Genomic DNA, 16,003 nt, shown 5'->3' with positions numbered 1-16,003 from the left:
TAATTGACAGAGAAGCAAACCTAATAGAGACATGCTGGTTTCGTCGATGGGATTTTTTTTCCCTTCCACAGCATTCATTAAGAAAAGGCTGACTGTGTTCAAAGACTAGCATAATTAAAACACGTTAGAGTCTGCTTAGATGAGTCAGATATTTTCAAATTGTCTGGCACAATTAATTCACTATGGAATACTTAAGAAATCTTAGAGTCTTCCCTTCTGAGCTTTGAGAATTAAAGGATGAAAAATAAAGTAAATTGTAGGGGAAGGGAAGAAACCTTTGTGTCTGTCTTTCCTAAAAACACATAAAGACCCAGAGAAATTACAGAACACTCAGCCTAAATTTAATTCCTGGAAAGACATTTGAGCAGATAATCTGTTTGGAATCACCCAGAAGATAAAAAGATGTTAAACAAGGGCCAAATGGATTTGTCAAGAATCAATCATGTAAAACAATCTAATTTCCTTCTATGACAAGATAACAGGTCTAGAGGAGAGAGGGTAGGTGATAAGTGTAATATTTTATGATTTATAAAAATGTTAAAGATGTTCCTAAAGAAAAGTAGGAAAACTTAATCTTGAGGAAAATACTGTAGAAACAGTTTCTAAACAATATTCCTCCCACCAAGGCTAATTGACATCAGTTGAATGTTTGTTCTTGAAGTGAATGCTGCAGAAAAAAAAAAATAACCAAGAAAATGTGAAATGTTTTTTTCTTCTCTGGCTTGGAATTATAATTTCAAAGATTAGTTATCAGTGGTTCACTGTCAAATAAAAAGGATGGGACTCTGTCAAGTGTTTTTCTCTAGAAAGAGATAAGGTTTTCTCCAGATAGTGGAATGAAAAAATGTTTATTAAATTTGCAGTTGATACCTACTTGGGAAAAGCTGCAAGCACTTTGCAGAGGACAGGATTAAGTTTCCAAATGATCTTAATCAGTAGAGGAAGGTTTTAATATAAATAGTATGTTAGTGAAGAAGTGAAAAATGCTTGACTACAATAATCAACTATATTAATAAAGAATGGTTATCTAGGCAGCAGATCTCCAAAGATCAGGAAACACTACAATGAACTGGGTCCAGGTCAAGAATGTCAGACTGCTTGACCTACTGTAAAGTGTAGAAAGGAAGCAAATGGCTCTCATTTCACCAGCCCTGGTGTAATGCAGTATTGACATTTAAGACAGAGTAAACTTCAGCTCTACTTAGTCCTAATTAGTTACAGGTTGGAACATCAGATCGAGTATTGTTGTCGAGAAGGAAATACATCAGAGAATTTTATAAAAACTTTAAGGAATCTAGAACCATGTTTTATGAGAAAGATTAAAAGTGGGCAAGAGTGGAATAGACAGAGTAGGTTTTTGAACCTTCATTGTCGAGGGTTTGTTAAGAGGTGACTAAACAGACACAATATAAGGATTCTTGGTCTTCCTTTGGGGTAGAGGGATGTATTTCATGTCTGTCCCGGTGTCACTGTGTTCAGGAATGTCCAAAAGCCTCTTGCCTCCCTCCACTCTCAGCAACTCCCCCCACACTCTCCTTAGCTGCAAACAGTCACGAAAAATGCCAGAATTGCTGGAGAAAGCGGAGAGTGATGAGGGTCAGGAGAACTCGAGCCTGGGGGTCGATGGGGATGGATGGATGGAGTCCTCCCCAGACGCCGGCCACAGGCGGAAGAGAAGGGGAGAAGAAGCAGGAAGGAAGTTGTCTTCTGTGGTCTCTGACCTTCCTCTGAGCGTATGGAATGGAATATCTCTGGCCAATTTTGCTGTCTGTCTAATTCAGCCTCCTAAAAGGGGTCATAGATCTCCCAGTAGTGTCTGAGCTGGCAGAGTGAAGGTGCGACCTTGAAGACCCAGCAGTTAGAAAAACATTCTAGCTCTTTATCAGTCCAAGCTGGTTACCTAAGAAGTGTTGAAACTTCAGCTTTCTAAGGTTTGCTAGAATGCTGTGCCTGAGTTCAAAGTCTTTCTGTTCCTCTTGAAAGGTAAGCAACTTCCTTCTGTGTCAGACTGCAAACTCAGCGTAGTGAGATTCATTAAAGCACTCAGGTAATGAAGGATTCAGTTAAAACTTCCTTGAATCCAGGTGATTTTAATAGAGAATGTTGAGTCTTGAGTCTCTGAAATTATTAGAGCTCCATCCTTCCTTTTTCATCTTTGTGCAGGATTTCTTTCTTCTCTTTGTGTGCGGACAGTGCAAGAACAGGAAAAACTTCAGGAAATAACTAATATGGTGTCAAGGAGACATGAGGGATGGGAACCACTGGCAGCAGAAAGGGAGAAAATGTGGTGGCCATGCAGAGTCTGGCCCCATTGCAAGGGAGGACGACAGGCCCAGAGATTGAGGCAGGCTCAGCCAAGAGTGCAGACCACCAGGCAAGTAAATCCATGACACTGAGGCAGATCCAAGGGCAAGCTGGGAAGTCAATACACAGGTCAGGTTCAGGTCTAGTAATTGTTGGGCAGGTTCATGTTGGAGACTGAAGACACAGGACTACAAGTGTGGGTGGAAGGCCCAGAGGAGGAATCACTAAGACATAGTAGTCACCTCCACGTGCTTGACCTCCGTGTCTATTCATCTGCTGAATAATAATTTTCCCTCTAAAGGAATATCAGGCAAAACTATCCTTCTAAGTACTGTTTTAACTATGCATTTTACTAACATTTTAAAAAAGTGACAAAATGGTTCAATACTGTCTTAAACTTATTTCATTGTTTTAAAATCCCACTGAGTCTAGAATGTGATTCTTTTTTTCTATGCTGAAATTTAATTACAAGTCACTAGACCATAAGTAACTGATTGTCATCTCTATTTAAAATAAGCAGAAACAAATCAGTGGAGTCTTTAGAAAAGCCTGTGTAGTAACTCAGGTGGTTTTACTTATAGCAGCAAGAGAAAGCAATGCTCTTTCCCATTTTTCCATCTCCCAGAAAGACTGTATGAGTTTGACAGATCTTTATTTTTTTAAATCTAGCACAATTTGCATATCTATCTTAATTTCCTCCAGTTGTCCTTCCACCTAAACACATTTGGGGGTAGATATTGCCTCCTTGTTCACGTTACAGGGAGAAGACTTCATCCCCATATTGTTTAGTCAACAGGAACTCTAGTTGCATCTCTTCAGCTGCCACCAAACTTCTGGTTTTTTGGGCTGATCAACTTTTTCTTTAGCTGGATCACTGTCTCCTATCTCTTTGTACTATTGTCATGGTTTTAGCCAATAACCAGGTGACAGATGCTCTTTGTTATCCCCACTATCCTCCCAGGGGAAGGTAAAAAGGAGAGTAGGGGAGAGAGACTTTAAGGTTGAAAAAAAACCATCTAGATTAGGTTTAATGAAGTAGTACTAATAATTACGATGGTCAATTACAAGCATATACAAAAATGTATGCTGCTCAGTTGGTAATTACTTCCCAACCAGAAAAGTCCCAAATTGGGCTTGGCAGCAAATGGAATTGCCTGAACCCTGGGTCCCAGTGACAGTACACAAAAGCCTTGGAGCAGCCAAGCCAGTCCTATTGGGGAAGGCAGGAAAAGTTGACCTGTCTTGACGAGCAATGGTCTTTCCTGGTGAGAAAACAGAATAGAGGAGCAGCACAGGGAGAGATGACAGTCAAACCTAGCCCAGCACCCCAACCAGAGGAGGCTTCTCTGAGGAGCCATTTTATACTGAGCCCATGGGCAGGAGTGGTATGATTGGTCCAAGTGGGTCACCTCACCCACCTTTTCCTCCCCACAGGCACAGCTGCCCCTGCCCATTGTCACGGACACAGCCCCAGGTGCTGGTGGGGCCCAGGAGGTCTCAGGTCATTATGGCTATAGGGAATTTCTGTCCTGGTCCTCTCAAACCAGGATAACTGTGGTCTTATATCCTGATAATGCTCCCTTAATTTGTCAATAAGTTATCTGCCTCTGAAAGACATAAACCTGTTTGTTGTTTTACCTTGCCTTGTAATGAGGCAGTTGTCTCAATTACTTTGATTGTCAGTCTTACTCCAGTTTATCACTGGAGGCCAAAATCACAGAGGATCTCTTGCTTCTATTTCAGCTGTTAATCTTGAGAACCCTTCCTGCAGAGATTTTGCATTATCACCCATTTCCTTTTACTCCTCTTTCTTATAAACAAATATGCTTCTTCTGTGTTCTCCAGCTCACATCAAGAGACAAAAGGTAGATAGGGAGAATGGAGAAGTTCATACAAACATTCTTTCAGTTCTTGAAGCACATGGGCAATATCTATATATGTGATACTTCTAGCATAGTTTGAGGATCCTTTTCTTGGCATTGCTTGGATCCCAAGGATTGTGACTTTTTAAGTGACCTGAATTCTGTGGTTGCAAATTGCCCAGCTCGTTATAGTATCCTTTGTAAGTTGCTCAGGTCTGCTTGCACAACCAGCAATGTCTCTTCCATTTGATTAATCTTTAGGTCGTGTTAGTCATCTTGGTATAAGGTCTATACAAACTTCATCAGTTCTGTTGCTTAACTAGGACAAGTTCATACCTGTTGTGCTTCTGTGTCCTAGATTTTGTGGACTGCTGCCCTGTTTTCATCCTCTGGGGTCAGACAATTCTGTTTCAAAAGTCAATAATTCTATTCCAAAGGCTTATAAATGAGGTTACAAAATATCTGCAGGATTTTCAGCTTTAAGTCTTTGCTATGGCATATAATCCCAGGATAATTTAGGTTGGGAGAGACCTCAGTAAGTTGACTGGTCCAACCTGCTGCTCAAAGTAAGGCTAGCTTTAATGTTTATGGTCCCTGAAGAGTTACAGCTGTTGCGCAGACAGTTCTCAGAAAAGTCCTGACCATCTCCTCTTTCCAGTTCCCAGATGAGCTTTCAGCTGATTGAAGATTATGCAGCAATTGCTGCCTCCAATTTCTTGGCCATCCAGCACTACCTGTTTGGCATTGTGTTTTGAATTAGGCAAGCCAAGTAATGTTCCTGTCACTGTTTGACACAGGATCAACAACAGTGCTCTCGAACCCCTCACACCCAGGTAAGGAAGGAGAGAGACAATGAGGAGAGAGATGCTCTGGATTGAAAACTAGACTACACAGCTTTAATTAAACACTAATGATAAAAGAAAATATATACAAACATATACAAAGGTGTTCAGGTATGTGCAAAAGCCACTTGCTTCCCCCCACCCCCAGCAACTTCCACAGCCCTCTCCTTAGCTGTGAACAGCCCTGAAAAATCCCAGAGCTGCCAGAGAAAGAGCAGAGTGATGCAGGTCAGGAGAGCTTGAGCCTGGGGGTCGATGGGGATGGATGGACGGAGTCCTCCCTGGATGCCAGCCATGGATGGAAGAGAAGGGAAGAAGAAGCAGGAAGGAAGTTGTCTTCTGTGATCTCTGACCTTCCTCTGAGCTGATGTAGATGTATGGAATGGAATATCTCTGGCCAATTTTGCTGTCTGTCTAATTCAGCCTCCTACGGGAGGGTCATAGATCTCCCTGTAGTGCCTGAGCCGGCAGCGCAGAGACATGACCTTGAAGTCCCAGCAATTACAAAAACATTCGAGTGTTTGTTATCAGTCCAAGCTGGAACACTTACTCAAGGGGGAAAAAAAAACAAAAAAACAAAAAAAAAACACTAAAAGGAAAAGTGGCTTCATCCTGGCTCAAACCAGGACATATTTATACACATTTTTTGGTTCATAGTATGTTTCAACCCAAAAGCTGGCACTTCGTTGCTCTGGTACAGTAAGAGGGATTCTAACGTCCTTGTTTTGTGATAGAACACTTCCTCTAAGCTGGTTTCAGTTGTTCGTTTTAGCTCCTCTGTCATGTTAAAAATCAGTGAAACTGCATTTTAACTTCACATTTTCATGACATTTCTAGGTTTTAAAATATATGTATTCCCTTCCTACTGAGTATCATGTCTCGGATTGTTTTTAAGACAAGTTAAATTCTGATTGTCTCAAGTGACTCTTTGTTTTTCTGTACTTCTTAACAGTCATCTCTTTATGTGATTTCTCTGCTTCTTCCTGGAAATATTGAGAACTAATGTAATTTGTCAGTGTAGGTGGCATTTCAAAAAGATGCAAGAAATTATAAGTGTGTAGTAAGCTAATAAAATAGATTAAGAATATGAAAAATAAAAGATAAAATATTTCTTCTTGTGACTCTAGCATAATCTACATTGAATTTCATAACCTAAAAATACCTTGGTGACAAAAGCAAAAGAGAATCAACCCTTGTAAGTGGACAAAATAGCACTATTTTGGTTGACATGATTAAAACTCTTAGGATTTCTTAAGGTTGTGCTGCATTTTGTACAGTGACACCTACTTCAAAAACCAGCAGGTTGTCAGGGTCCATTTTACATAAATTGAAAGCATTTAGCATCTGTAAATTCTAATTCTCTTCCCAGAAAATGCAATGCTGGAAAAAAGAAAACAGTTTCAAAGAAAAGCAGTTAGTAAATAAGCCTTCTCAAAGTAGTATTTGTTTATTCCTGTAAAGAAAGCCAGATAGAAGTCTTAACTAATCTAGAAGTTTAATTGTTGTAGCCTTGCTCTGTCTATGTGAAACTTGCAACTCTAGGATCTGATTTAGTGGTCAGTTCTGATAAGAATTCATTGGATAAGGGGATGCAATGAGAGAGTTATTGAGTGGCTGAGAGGGATTAGGCAGGAAAAAGAGAAAAGATACCTAGTGACCTTTCAAATTTCAGCCAGAAAACAAGCTTGAGATGCCAGGTTTTTATGGCTGTAGGTATACATTGTGCAGCTTTCAAGATATGATTACACTTTTTGACTTCTCAGACTTATCTTCTGAGGAAAGACAGGAAAACATAGATTGCCACTCTGTCACAATTGCTAAGAGATTTTAGGGCAGCAAGAAAAATATTACTTTTTCTCCAAGAACGAGCTTGGAAGCATCAAATTTACCAGATAAAAGCAATTTTTTAGTTGGAATCACCAGTGATTTCATCCTAGGAGGACTCCTTCAACTTTGAGAGTAGAAAAGCAGAAAAGAGAGGCAGAAGAGATATGAGATACAGAAGTCAGCCAAATAAAATAATACGGGAAAAGACAGGAAGAAAAGAATGAGAGCAGGAAAACTGAGACATTACATATTTTTGGTAGGTTGACCCTAACTCAACATCAAGTGCCTGCCAAAGCCTCTCTATCACTGTCCTCCTCAGCAGGACAGGGGAGAGAAAATACAACAAAAAGCTTATAGGTCGAGACAAGAGCAGGGAGAGATCATTCACTGATCACTGTTATGGGCAAAATAGACTCAACTTAGGGAAATTAGCTTAATTTATTACCAATCAAATCAGAGTAGGGTAATGAGAAATAAAGACAAATCCTTCCGACCACCCCTCACTTCTCAGTTCACCTTCACTCCTGATTTCTTTACCTCCTCTCCTACAGTGGCACAGGGGAATGAGAAATGGAGGTTGTGGTCAGCTCATCACACATTGTCTCTGCTGCTCCTTCCTCCTCAGCAGGACGAGTCCTCCCACTCTTCATCTGCCTCAGCCTGGGGTCCTCTCTTCTTGGGTCCACACGTCCTGCCAGGAGCCTGCTCTAGCATGGGCTTCCCACGGGTTCCTTTGGGCATTCAGCTTCTCCACCGTAGGCTTCCAAGGGCTGCAGGGGGACAGACTGCCCTCACCATGGTCTTCACCACAGGCTGCTGGGAGTCTCTGCTCTGGCACCTGTAGCACCTCCTGCTCCTCCTTCTTCACTGACTTTGGTGTCTGCAGAGTTGTTTCTCTCGCATATCCTCACTCCTCTCTCCAGCAGCAACTGCAGTTTTTTTCCACCCTTCTTAAATACTTTATCCCAGAGGTGCTCCTGCCATCGCTGATGGGCTCAGCCTCTGTCAGCAGTGGGTCTCTCTTGGAGCTGGAAACAAGAAGTTTCTAGCAGTTTCTCACAGAAACTACATCTGTAGCCCTCTCCGCTTCCAAAGCCTTGCTGTGCAAGCCAAATACAAATGTCATTGTTTAACTGTGGACATTTTTTAAGCTATCATTTCCTAATGTTTCCTGTTTTTTCAAGGTGTCATGTCTTCCTTGTGTATTCTACCCATCTTTTTGTTTGTTGTCTGCATGATTTCATTCTTTCCACAAAGCCTTTCAGATTCCATTTGCAGGTTCATGCTTTTGTCCCTAAAGGAAATGAAAAGATTTCTGTTTGCTATGTCTTTCCTTTCCTGGTTTCACCCAGCAATTTCTCTCATCTCCGTATTTTCAGCTGCTTTTGGAGAAGGAGCAATCTTCTAACATAGGTTGCTATAGTCAGGACAAAAGAAACAGGTGAATTCTGCCCTAGTATTCAGTAATGTTTATAAAGCTGACTGGAAATAAAACAAGTTGTTAGGACTTATTTGGAAGGCCTAACAAGTTTTTGAGGCAAAAGTTGTCTTTTTTTTTTTTCATTGTTATCGGAAAGTTATTGACATACTATATTCTTCCTGTCTTTGGAGGATGCTTAAGATGCCTTGAGATCGCCCTAATTATTCTTTAAGGATTTGATTAAATATATACTCAATCAAACAAAGAGGTGTTTTTATTTTTCTTTTCTGCGTTTTAAAAGAAAAACAAGCAAATTTTCAGCAGCTATTGGAACAGTGAATCCAACTTTATACATTGTGAAGAGAAGGGGTTTTTTTTCTTGGCTTTTTCCTATTTTAGGTTCTTGCTCTCAGAAAAGCTCCAATCTTCTTTCCCAACAAGCTAGATAGAAAGAAACATGGAGATTCTGTCATCCTTGTGGTTCCAAAATTGTCTTGCAAAGCAGAAGTACGGGCACAAATGTACCTGAGATCTTACTTCATATTGCCCTATTCCTTGTTCTTGCCTGATTTCTACAGCAAAATCTTAGGAACAAATTACTTCAAATTCTCTTGAGCTTGTGAAGAAGAATGAATTCCCCTTTTCTGTCTTGTAATTATGCTTTCCTGTAATTCAAGTTGATGCATTAAGACCTTCACAGAAAGGCAGTCTCTGAAAGTGACTTCTGATAATATCACAGGACACTATTCATATAAATGGGAACCTGTATCTTCGCTGGTGTTTGTAAGTGATTTAAGGAAAAGAATCACTGCAGTAATTTAAAATGGAAGGTGCTGAGACATTTCTGTCAGTAAGAAATTTCAGAATCTGAAAGGAAGATATTTACACATAAAAAATATAGGTGGTCATTTTATGGAATTTTCTGAAGGGCTTGTGTGTCTTTTTGGCCATTTGTGCAAATGTCATCCATGTTAGGAAAGTTTTTTCTTATGGCAGTAGTATTTTGTCCAATATTTTTAACCTTTTGTTTCCTAATACATTTCTTTAACTTTTTTAGCTTCCAAAAATGAAAAAGAAGTTAGAAAAACCACCTGTCAGAGAATTAGATCTATGCAGTGGCATTATATGGTTGTGTCATCTTGCACTGAAGATTCACACTCCACTATCAGCCTAATAAGTCCTTGTTGAACTTCAGGTGTCTTGAACAAAACCAAATCAAACTTCAGGACTTTTTTTGAGAGCTGCCCACCATTCTTTTATGTTTAAACTGTATGTTATGCATGTGTGATAGGTTAGTATTTGATCAGTACCTTCTATACCTCTGATACGTCGTGGCTGAGAAACTCCAAATGGAGATGATATAAAAATCATCATTTTGTCAGCAACCAAGGCTTATCCAGACTCAAAGAAAATATATCCCATTTAATTCATATGGAAAAATATTTCCAAGTCAATGTTTGTTGTAACAGATGTTAGCATTGCATATTGCAATTTTATTGCTTATCCCACAGCGTTGTCCTAGTTCTGAGTTTTTCTATGCTTTGGTTCTTGTTTTTTAGAAAATGAGAATACAAGGATGAAATATGATTCTAAATAGTGATTTAACTTGCAAGCATTCCCCACACACAATAGTTTTTGTTTTGTATCTAATTATCTTCCATTCATCAGGCAATTGCAGGATATTTTCAAATTAAAATCAATGGTGCAGTGATAAATTTTAAAAGGGGCACAGTTGTGTGCATGATGTAGATGAGTAGTGAAAAATGTGATAATGTCCAAAATAATAAGTTCACTTTACTGAAATAACGAGTTCTGAAACAATTTGTCAAAATTCCGGGTCTTGATTGCTAGAAGATTAAAATAAAATCCTGGAAAAGTAATAAAATGTCCTTTAAAATGATGAACCTTCCCAGAGGAGTAGAGAAACAGAATCCATTCCCTGTGAAAGTTAATCTGCAAGCACTAGAGTCAAAAAGATGAAGCAGCTGTTAAACTGCTTGAAGTCAGGATTTGCAGGACAGGGCCTACTACTTAGATTCGGTTTAAAAAACATGTCCATCTCTTATCACTTTCCTTATGAATGGTTAAAGCTAGAATTAGCTCAGGATATGAGAATAATTTTCAAATGTTCTTGTGTGTTTCGTTTAGTGCTGTTTTCTGCTCATAGATACATTTATTTACTCAGATTTCTTTTTTTTTCGAAAACAGATCCAACTTATCTTTTCCTCAAAACTGTGATTCCTTCTCTATTATTCTATTTTCTTTGTCTTCATTCTTGTTTTTAGATGGTTTTGCGATGTTTCAGGACTGCGTTTCAGCAGATTGGAGAACCTCTTGTGCCATGTGAGGAGAGTGGAACCTTTGCAGGGCCAAAGAACTTTTTCCTAAGAAGAGGGTTTAAGAAAAGACATCGCTTTTGGACTTCACACCTAGAAATGTAGGATAACATACATAGTATCACACAGTCACAATTCTGCCTGCTTTTCATGTTATCACTTTCCTTCACAGAAAAGGCAGAAGGGGTCCTAGCTAAGGAGTAAGGCTACTCTTCTGAGAGGCTTCTCCCATATCCTTAGTCATCCCCAAAACATGTATCTGCGTGGCATTAATGCAATGCCATTCATTGCCTGATTATCTGTGCTACAGTGTTTCACTGGAAATCTTGAATGAGCCAGTGATGTGGATCATGCTGTAGCATATGGGTTCAGGCAGGCAGTCTCCCAAAGAAATACGGATGAAACTCTTAACATCTGGCAAGTCTTTGTTCATTTGTCTGGAGCAGGCAGATTAATCTGCATAGAGTTTGGTTTCCAGTGCAGTTTCACGTTTTATTTATTTCCCTTTAACTGCAGGCTGCTGATGAAAGGGGCAGTCCTGTCTTCCTCCATGCTCAGCCACAAGTTTCTGTTGCACTTGATTTTAGCAGACATTCCACTGTGCAGTGAATTGGCCCAGCTGCCAAATCTAATCTTCCATTTGCAGGGAGGCTCAGACTTGGTAGTTGTAACTTGCCCTGCTGTTCTCATGTCTTTTGGAAAAGTGGGAATTTAACTTCCATAGAGATTTACTGGACATCACTCTAAGTGCAGATTTTTGTATGGTGGGTGTGTGAAAATAATATTTTTTTTTTAGTTTTGAGAAGGGGAGTGGGGCATGTAGTGGACCTAGGTGTTTCCACTTGGTAGGAGAGTGTTCCTCCCCATTGTGAGTTTCCTTTGTTCTTTGGAAAAAAGTCAAAGATACAGTGGAACTTCTAGAGGTTTTGAACACTACTCAAGTATTAGATTTAGCTTGGTTCTTGTGGGTTCTGATAAATATTGAGCTCATAGGGTTATGATGTAGGAAATGGGAAGAAAGCAGAAAGATAGAACCTTACCCTAGGTTTGTCTCTATGGTTTCACCCTCCTCCTCACAGCCTTTCTCCTCAGTGACAGGAGAAAGGACACCACCACTTGGGCCCCTATGCCTCTGACTATTGCCCCCAGAGCTCTGTGTCGCTTTTGGTACTCTCTAGGCAGCATCACTGGTGCCTACATGGAAGAAAAATAAGAGGCAGTACTCAAAGGGTCAGACAAGCTTTGGCAGTGTTCACAACATCCTGGATCCAGGTCCCCAGTATGCAGCAAACCTCTCTAGATGATAGGTCAGGTCCACAGGTGGGTGCTTCTGTTCCCCATAGCAAGGAGCCACCCATTCCTACTTCTTGCTACTTCTTCCTGGTGGTCTTGCATGTTTTAGGGTCAGTTGACCCAGATACTTTTCTTGAAAGCACATCTGGCTTCTCTTCAACTTTGAGGGTGGTGAACCTCTTTTCATATTTTTAAGTCTTTAGGTGGAGCAGGAACCTTCTTTTTGGTGCCAGAGGTCAACCGCTTGGGACAGACACTGCCTGCATCTCCACTGCAGCTTTGGGTCCAGGACTATTCAAACTATAGTGTCTCTGAGAAGTCCCTGTCTCTGTTTCCTCTTCTCTGATGTTGTATAGCCTAATGATTTTCTCCTTTAACTGCTCTACTTAGTGACACAGGCCTTCAGAGACAGCATAATTCCTGCAGGACACAGGTCCATGTCTCTTGGCATCAGAAAGAGGCTCCAGGTATTCTGTGCAACTTGAGACTTGGTGGGCTACATCCCCCATCCAAAGCACCATATGGGTTGAAGCCACTAGTTTTGCAGGGTCAGCTGCTTCAAAACCTGCTGGGAAACTACTCTGTGGTGTGCCTCTACCATACCTGAAACTTTTTATGCTGGCTTGAACACAGTTGTTCCTCCCCTTCTCTTTCTATGCACTCTTCTGCAGAAGCTGCTGCATCTGCTGGCTGCCTCTGAGAGCTGTGCTCTTGGCCTGGCTTTTATATAGACTTACATCATCTGAAAGGGTACTTGACCCTCCCTAATTAGGGGGTAGCTGCAGTAAAGGCTCCAGGCACCTTGGGTCAAGGGGATCTTATTAACAGGAATAAGATAATGAAGGGTAGGACTTGCCATGTGGTAGGCTTCATATGCAGTAATCTTCCTAGAATTTCCAGGATTTTAATTTAACAGATTCCAGCTGTTGCAGGACCCAAAGACATTGGTGATACTTCCAAATTCTCTCCATTTAAACTCTTCTCCTTTGGAATATTATAGCTGTAGCTTTTAATATTTTATTACAGATTTAGATTTTGGTTCTGGAAAGTGTTTTATGGCCTACAGCATATGAAGAGACCTCCCATGTGTGGATTTTTAAAATCTATGTATCAACCATTTGTTTGTCCCAGGCAAACTTTCAGTGATAAGTGATGGATTTTAGACAACACTCCTTTCTTAACAAGACTCTCCTTTTCCTGTTCTTTCCTATCTAATAATGTCCTATGTAATAAGGAGTTCCTTCTGCAAGTTCAGATTTTCAATTTGTTTAATCAGTGTTCCATCACTTTTTGTAGAACTTGTTGAATAAAAATACTGTTTTTCTTTTTGATAGAAAATACAGAATTAATGAATCTCTGATGATTATTGAAAATGTTATTATTACCTTCATAATTTTATGATATTGAAGACAGAGTGGAAGATAAGTTAATTATGAGCAATTTTTGCCAAATGCCTCTTTTTTAGTCCAGATCACACAAAGCACTTGGACATTATATTAGTATTCCCTGGCTGAATGAATGCATGAGTGCTTCCAGCACCTCTAAGCTTTGACTGCAGTCAATACGTTTAGAGAGAACTTAAGACAAACCTGTGAATGCCAAAAGCTAAATTGCATACATATGAAATAGTAGCTAAATTTACTAAAAATGTTATTGAAGTGGCTGTCTCAGCTTCATCTCCAGAGCTCCTTGTAATTGCTTTGACACTAGAGGAAGCTTTAAAGAAGCTCATAAAGCTGTAGAAAGGTCTGTAAAATTGTTCAGGCTCCTTGTTCCTAGGTCCAAGAACTGTAGAGTTTAGGTATTCTTCCTCCTTACACAAGAGTAGTGTATTATTAATTTTTTAATGCATTCCCTAAAGCAGATTCAGAGAAGACAGTACACAGACCAAGGAACTTGTAAAGGAAGCCAATAGTCAGCCCTAAGATTTCCAGGTATTGTAAATCCTGCCACTTGCCAGTGACTTAAAGCCTTCCTCTGGGGCTATAGAGATGTGCTTCTCTACATACAGAATTCACATCCATGAATCATTTTCTCAAGTCTGGAGTGCTGCTGTCTGTGCTTCAAAGGCTAGATGGAGGTCAGTCTGGCCTTTCTCTCAGAAAGCTCCTTCTGCAGATGTCGATATTTTTGCCTTAACTTCTCCTTCTAAAATACACCAAAGAAGTAGAATTTCTCTTTTCTATTCCTTTCTCCTTGAATCCTCCAAAAGACATTCAAACTCACATCAGCCCACCACCAGGATAAGCCCCACTCCGCAGAGTTGCAGATACCTGCATCCTTTTCTGACAGCAAGTCCTAGTACTTTTGCTTCTGTAACAAATGGGAACACAGCCCATTCCAGAAGGGTACGGTGTAGGTGGAAAACAAGGAGTGTGTCCAGATACTCTTAAACAGATGCATAACAAGAAATGCTTATATTTGCTCTGCACTGATCTGAAGGAGGAAGGTGGGTGGTGAATTCCTGTACTTCATTCTGCAAATTTCACATGTGCTAAAGGAATGAGGATTATAGAAGAGAATAAGCTAGTGTTGTAGAGAACTTTTCACTTACAAAACATTTTTGAAGTTATAGCCTGTATATGGCCATTGAGCTGGCAGTTTTTTGGATGATCAGAAATGAGCAGATGTTGGTCTTTATCCTGCAGAGACTGTTACAGTTATTCCTTAGATATGAACAGTTAGCAATGTGGCACGAGCAGGAACCTCTTTACTGTGCCTTTATTTGCAGTATAGAGACATAGTGGAGATTTGTTCTGACATATTTTGCATCTCTAATCTAAATAGGGGTTGCTAAGAGAAACTAACACTGCACCGTGAGAGACAACATGATATGTGGAATCAGTAGGTCATATTGGCAGATCAAAGCTCCAATAATCTGTGATCAAATGCAATTTGCCAGACAGAACAAACAGGTATCAAGGACTGGGAGAAGCTGTTAGGCCATCTCGTTTGCATACCCTAGGATGCAGTTACCTTTCCTAAGTAAACAGATGGGAGTGTTTAGAAAAATGCGTTACTGAAAGTGTGTGTGTGTACCAGGTGGCTACAGCTTGCAACTTAGCAGGGCAGTGCTTTGCATGGTGACTGCTGAAACTGCTGCTTCCTACAGAAGCAAGAATCCATAAAATAAGCCTCCTATTCAATCAAGAACCATACTCCACCTCTTGCCTTCAAGCACAGGGCACAGTAAGGCTTTTTTGCTGTCACTGAGAAGGAAGCAGGAATATTTTTCCCAGACCTTATTTGCCCCACTTACCCCCTTGCTTTGTGCTGAACTCCTCTGAATCTTGTCATGCCTCCAGCTAGAAGTCTTTACTTCTGTGACCCTGCTGTCTGTTGCAGTCACATGTAGAGGTATGGTCTACTGTATCCTTCATCTATCTACCATGATTGAGATACTAATTGTAAAAAGAATAAGACTGCAGAATCCAGTTGCAGCACCTTTATGAATAGAAATTGTATTCTTTCATTTCCTCCAAGCCATTTTCATAATTGCCCAGCTTCATCAAAGAGATGTCCGTTGGCCTGGTTTGAGTTAAAATAGAACCAGTTTTCTTTTCAGTGATTTTACTTTTCTGTAAAGTTTATTCTAAGACTGTAGTTAACAATTAAAACAAGGTTTAGGAGGTTTTAGGCGTTTAGGAACAGCACCACCTGCTCAGCTGGAAAGCATAAAAGAGATTAGGGACCTCCAACCTAATTTTCTCCATCTGAGTCCCATCTCCGGCACTGTTCTTGCGGTAGGACAGGAGACCCAAAGTTACTAGGGAGTTACTCTATCCCATACATCTAAAGTTCAGTATAAAGCTGAGGGATCATGAGGGTTAAATTCTCTTTGCCCATGGCCTGGGAGGACTAAATCCATTCTTCTGCCTTCGCTCCCAAACTGTGCGTTCCTATTCTGTGCATTCCTGAATCCAGCTCTTGTCTTCTGCTGAGTCCACAAGACCTTGCAGCCTTAGTGGTGATGTAAGCATCGGTGGGAGTGGGAAGTGTGACATTGGGAGAACAATATTGGTTTTGTATAAATATGTTTTTCTTTTTATAATTATTGTTTAATTAAAGCTGTTGAAGTTTAGTTTGCAACCCATAAGTCTCTCCCTTTTATTCTCTTTC

At 40.2% G+C, this 16,003-nt stretch overlaps 1 protein-coding gene across 1 annotated transcript in view; it reads left to right on the top strand.

Annotated features, from left to right (window-relative positions):
- Nucleotides 1-16,003, top strand: part of GABBR2 (gamma-aminobutyric acid (GABA) B receptor, 2) — a 371,505-nt gene that overhangs the window by 80,275 nt on the left and 275,227 nt on the right. The gene's annotated exons all lie outside the window — the stretch shown is intronic.

This window comes from Chaetura pelagica, unplaced genomic scaffold (genome assembly GCF_000747805.2).
Source record: "Chaetura pelagica isolate M959 unplaced genomic scaffold, ChaPel_1.0 scaffold82, whole genome shotgun sequence".
Lineage (NCBI taxonomy): Eukaryota > Metazoa > Chordata > Aves > Apodiformes > Apodidae > Chaetura > Chaetura pelagica.
This window is presented reverse-complemented; position numbering and strand designations above follow the sequence as displayed.